The following is a 6,485-nucleotide window of genomic DNA, read 5'->3' on the forward strand; positions in this document are numbered from 1 at the left end:
AGGAAACTGAAGCCTCCAGATCCAGGGGCTCCTGTGGCCACAAAGCTCAGTCCTTGCTCGTAACCCCTCCTCTCGTGGCGAGGCCAGGCGTACAGCACACTTGGCTCCCAACTCTAGCAGAGTGTGTCTGCTCCGGAGTGCAGCTGGACTCCCCGGTGCACTCAGCAGGGTATCTTTGGGAGCAACTTCATCTGTGTCCATCTGTCCACAAGCATGCGAGCGCTGTGCTGGAGAAAGAGGAATCTTCCCATTCGCGGCGTTCTGCTTTTCCCAAAAAACAAACACAACAATGTTCACGTCCGTAAATGTAAAAGGGCTTGGTGATCTGTTGTACACATGTGCGGGTCGAGTCTGTCAAATGCATAACAGCATCCTTCTTTCCTTGCACCTCAAGAGCACATTATCCGAATACCTGACACACAGGGATGATCACATTTTTCTCTACATCGTTTAACCGTCTGAAATATTATTGCACTGTTAAGCGTGAGTATGAAAAAAGAGAAAACACATACATACAGCTCGCCTATCTGGACCTATTTGGTTGTTCACTCTGTACATTTGGAAGTACAGTAGCAGGCAGGGCCAGGGGATGTGAACAAATAGAGCTTTTTGTACCCAGATCTCTGTACCCCAGATGATAAACCCCTACATAAACAAAGGCACCATGCCGTCTCGGGGTGTAGGGAGTGCTTGTAAAGGAAGTACACAGATGAAGTAATAGAGTGGCTGACGGAGGGACAGGTGACAGGGAATTTCTCCCGGAGGGGTAACTTCGGTCAGCATGGGTGCAGCCCAGTGAAGAAGGGAAGAAAGATGTCCAATGAGGCAGAGCAGGCTGGGGAAAGAGCAGGGTGGAGGACGCAGGGTGCCACAAGGAGTGGAGATAATCCTGAATCTGTGAGCCCTCGCAGAACACTTCTTAGCGAAGAAATGATGAAAATCTTCTTTTAGGAAGGACCACTCTGGCCACCGGGTGGACACAGAAATATGTTGTGTCAGGTGATGAAGTGGGGGACTCCAGGGAAGGCTGAGCTGCCTTCACCCCAGTGGTTCTCTCTGAGGAGTAGGTCAGCAGAGAGATCCTAAGGCCCTGTGGCGATACCTGGACACATCTTCTGTGGTCATAACTAGGGGAGAGGGGTGCTACTGGCATCCAGGGGCACAGAGCACAGATGCTGTTTAACATCCTACACGGCCCGTCTGTGCACAGGTACCCAGACTGACAAGACTGTGATAGACTCTGCACAGATCTCCTCTTTGACTTCTGCATGTCAGGGTACGAGCACTAGGGAGGCAAGAGAGAGTGACATAAATTCTAAGACGGCATGTTTATGAGAAGACAAGCTGCACACTATGGAAATAAAAGGGCAGACAAGAGAAAACTATAAAACTACTCTTACAATCCCTCTAAACACGGAGTCACCTACCAATGCCACCTTTTGTCCCAAGAGCAAAGACAGTTTGCTGTAGAGACCAAGAGAATTCCCTTGAACATTACATTACAGTCTCAACAAAGTGGCCCTCAGAAATGGAGAACGTGCAGCTATTTATTAGTTTCCTCTAATTAAGCAGCATTTCACTTAGATTACATTGGATTAGCACCTAGAAATCCCCAAGGAAAGCAGGTTTTGTCTTTGGAAGCGACTTCCTGTCTATAACTGGATAATTTCCCTTCAGAAATGTCAATCTGTTCTCTGCAATAACACTGGACCTCTGATAATAAGATGTCTGTGAAGTGGTGTTATTTCATGGTGGACAGTGTTTCGGGCTGATGTAAGGTAAGCTGGGGTTTTTCATGATGAGACTGACGTGTCAGGACCCTCCCCCATCAAAGAAACTTCTGTTCAGACTCAGAGATTTCTCTTATGCTTTGAAAGACACTGGACATTCACCGAACACCCGCCTTGCTTCATGTAACTCGACTAAACCCGTGCACCTGAACTGAATGTGTTACCAAGGAAAGCAAGGAGTGAGCTGCCATTTTGAAAATCCCAGAATTTTACCTGTAGGTTCAAATAAGACTTACATCTTCAAAAGCTAAAGAAAAAAAAATCCTAAAGGTGAGAATTTAGAGGGTTTCTTTAAAGTCTATATTTTCTGAATGTTCTCATACAGTGAGAATCAACCATCAATGGATAAACAACAATTAAATATCCGTATAAAAATGAAAATGTTCAGAGTACTAGAATAAAATACATTCTAATAGGGGGCATGTACACATGACAAATAGATTTAAGCATGAAAATAAAAGTTAACACCAGTGAGTGTGGCAGAATGGGTGCTTTCGTACACTAATGGGACCTGGGATGTATAAATTATTACAACCTTTCATGCTATCTAACCTTCTAATTCACTTTCTCTCCTGGGAATGATCTGAGAAGTACATGAAGACTTACGAATAAGATTATTTTTTGTAAAACTAATGATAATAGTGGGAGAAAGGTAATAACAGTTGGGAGGGGTTGGTAAAATGAAAGCTATCCTAAACTATGAAATATTAGTGTCATTCTGAAAAAAGAGATCGAAGAGGATATAAGGGTAGGAAGAATCAACATAGTGAAAATGGCCATGCTACCAAAACTGCTATACACATTGAATGCAATGCTAATTGAAATTCCAACACCATATTTCACAGAACTAGAAAAAAGAATCCAAAAATTCATTTGGAACCATAAGAGACCTAGAATAGCAAAAGCCACCCTAGGCAACAGAGATAGGGCAGCAGGAATAACCATTCCCAATTTGAAACTATACTACAAAGCCACTGTGATAAAAACAGCATGGTACTGGCAAAGAAACAGACCTGAGGATCAGTGGAACAGACTGGGAGACACAAAAACAACTCCAGATGTTTTGACAAAGGAGCTGACTATCCCCACTGGAGGAAAGATAGTCTCTTTAATAAATGGTGTTGGAAAAACTGGATCTCAACCTGCCAAAGATTAAAACTAGACCCTTAACTTTCACCATGCACTAAATTAAAATCCAAGTGGATGAAGGATCTAAATATTAAAACAGAAACACTAAACTTGCTGGAAAATAAGTTAGGCAGAACTCTTGAAGACATTGGCATAGGAAAAGATGTTATGAACAAATCCTCAGTAGCGCAGGAACTAGTGGAAAGAGTGAACAATTGGGATCTCATCTTATTAAAAAGCTTCTGCACTGCAAAAGAAACCATTAACAGAACTGAGAGACAACCTACAATGTGGGAAAACATTTTTACCAGCTGTTCCTCAGACAAAGGACTATTATCAAGAATATATAAAGAACTCAAAGCAATCAGCCCCCATATATAAAGACCCGACTCAAAAATGGGCATCCGAAACGAACAGACATTTCTCAGACAAAGAAGAGCAGCAAGTAAATACATGAAAAAATGTTCCACATCACTGGTCATTCGAGAGATGCAGATGAAAACAACACTGAGATTCCACCTCACCCCACAAAGAATGGCTGCTATCAAGAAATCAATCAATAACAATTGTTGGCAGGGTTGTGGGGAGAAAGGAACCCTTCTCCATTATTGGTGGGAGTGCGGACTGGTGCAACCACTATGGAAATCAATATGGAGATACCTCAAAGAGCTGGAACTAGAGGTCCCATTTGACCCAGCCATAGCTCTGCTGGGTATCTTTCCAAAAGAATTAAAAGAATCATATCACAGTGATATATGCACACCTATGTTTATAGCAGCACAGTTTGTAATAGCTAAAACTTGGAAACAGCCCATTTGCCCATCAGTTGGAAACTGGATAAAGAAGATGTGGTTTTTCTATAAAATGGAATATTACTCAGCCATAAAGAATGAGAAATTAGAGTCATTCATAGGAAAATGGATACATATTGAGGAGATACTCCTAAGTGAAATAAATAAGTAGTCACACATGTGTAAATACTGAATAGTTTCTCTGGTGTGAAAAACTATAATAGTACATAAGATCCTAATGAGATAATCAACAGTGTGAAATAGGAAGAAAAGGACTAAAGGTGGAGGGAAAATGGGAAGGGTGGGGGAAAGGTAATAAGGGAAAAGAAAAAAATATGAAAAAATGGAAATAAAGTGTTTGTAAATGGGGAAGGGAAGAAGGGGTAAAGGGAGGGCACGGACAAGGGGAAAAAATGAGAACCAACCTGTCATGTAAAGGTACAGGATCCCAGTAATGAATGTAACTGTATTGTATACCTAAAATGTACCAATAAACTCAATAAAAGAAAAAAAAAGAAATATTAGTGTCATTAAATTCAAGTTTCCTGAAAAACTTCCAAGATAGTATTTTGCATCCCCAAACATGAAGTACTCCTAGAACATTATAGTAAACCCTCAAGAAATATTTATCAAGTGAAAGAATGTAATACTGAGTCAAAGAGGTTAAAGATCATTTTTAATCACTATGATACAAATTCTTTTTAAAATACAGACGGAGACAGAGGCAAGCAGAGACAGAGAGCTGTGGGCAGTAAGCTTATCAATTCATTTTATATATTTATTTCCCGTCTTAATTTTTCAGCTTTCCTACAATAAATATTATCAAATCTATTATCAGAAGGGCACTATTTTAGAGTAACAAAACAAACAGGCACATTAGAAACATAAGTTACTTTTGTGTTACCTTCATTTCTCCGTTGCATTTCTTAAGTGTTTATGGAAACAATCAATCAGTTACTTTAGTCCAACAAACATTTGTCAGTGCCCTGTTAGGTGTGGGCCATGACCAGAAAGACCTAAAGGAGCAGTATGCCTCCTACTCTGAAGTCGTTACAGCTGCTATAAAGTGATATCTTATTACATGTTCTATATGAAATATAAAGTTAATACAGTGAGGATAAAACTAAAGTTCCTGGAGAAAGTACCACAATAAAAGTAAGTGGCCTTAGGTCACAGTGACAGCAAAGCTCAGGAGTGTCTTCCTGACCTGGGGGACAGCAGAAAGAGGAGCTAAGCCCTCAGAGGAAAACAAGGAGGGCACAGGGCTTCAGAAGCCAAGCAAATGCGATCAGTGAGGCAATGGTAGTCATTCTCGCACTGCCAGAGATGGCATAAGACAACATCTGAGGTCTGCAGTACACAGCCCGAGTGGCTTTGTGTTTCGGTGTGTATTCCAATCACATCTCCATTCCTACCCAAGGAGAAGTGATAAACGATGCACCTACTCCCTCCTCCAGCCAAAGGTCAATTACCATGCTTGCAATCTGATTCTCCCGTGTGAGGAAATTCCTCCCCTCAGCCACATCCCCACAGCCTCCGGTGTTCCGGCCATGCTCCTCCACACCCCGTGTCAGCCAGCTCTCTTCACACCCAAAGACAGGGGTCTGATGACTCAAGATGGAGAGAGCTTTAGTGCAAAGAGGATTTTGGCAGGTGATATGATGGTAATTTTCAAGCAAGAGAGGTGGTAGCCCTTCCCTGCGTGTTGTCGATTCAGGCACCAAAAACGGATGGCCTTCACAGCAGGCCCTTTGCATTAGTAAAGCCAGGTCCAAGAGAGCAGCCCAGAGCAGGACCTCAGCTCCAGGGGGTGCGTACAAATGTGCACCTTACTCCACAGTTACATGGTGAAAATTACCATTGTGTGACACTGTGACCGATAACAGCATAATCCATTTTTTGTTGTAGTATCTAGGTAAACAACGAAAGTGAGAAATTTCTTTTTTAAACATAGGTATCAGAAACCATTCCGCAAAACAGCCAACATGTGGACCAAGAATTGTACCATCACGCATTTAGATACGTATTCTAAAAAATAAGGATCTTGATTAGACATTCTAGAAAACACTATGTCTATTCAAGGTGAATTAAATTTCTCTGAGAAGATAAGCTATGGAACACTACTCAACTCTTTTGGCCACAGAATCTTTTCTTGGAGTATATATCTCAGAGCAAGGGCTTTCTTCAGCAGGGATCACTTTAAAACTCATTGAGCTAGATTAAGACATCTCTACTCTTGGTGAGATCAGATTCTAGAACATCTGCTCTCAAATGTGGATGCAATTACAATCACCCGAGAAACTTTAGAATCACAATGCCCAAGATATCTCATTAAATCAGAATCTCCTGGGGCTAGGACACAGGCATGGGTGGTTTTTTTGGTTTTTGTTTTTTGCTTTTTTTAACAATCTCCCAAGGGAATTGCAAGGAGCAGGGAAGTTGAGGACCACTTCAGATCGGTCTTCCTGCAATACAGGGAACTCTTCAGTTTCCTTGCTGTCCTGTCATACCAGCTCTTCTTCACTAACAGGGAACTTGCTGGCCCAGGAGACAGAGAAACAGCCCTTTGCCGTGGGGCTCAATACAAGACGAAGCCCTTTGCATCTCAAGAGTCCGCTTCTCTCAGTAATATCTTACACTGCTGCAACTGTAGGGCACAGGCTACACTCCTATCTCCCATCTGTAAATGAATAGCTGATTATCTTCCCCCTTGGTTGTTTCAACATAGCGTTCGAGCTAAAATTCGAACCCAGAGAAAAAACAAACTCCAAATGTA

The sequence above is a fragment of the Fukomys damarensis genome, unplaced genomic scaffold (genome assembly GCF_012274545.1).
Source record: "Fukomys damarensis isolate Sample0158 unplaced genomic scaffold, DMR_v1.0_HiC HiC_scaffold_5, whole genome shotgun sequence".
NCBI lineage: Eukaryota > Metazoa > Chordata > Mammalia > Rodentia > Bathyergidae > Fukomys > Fukomys damarensis.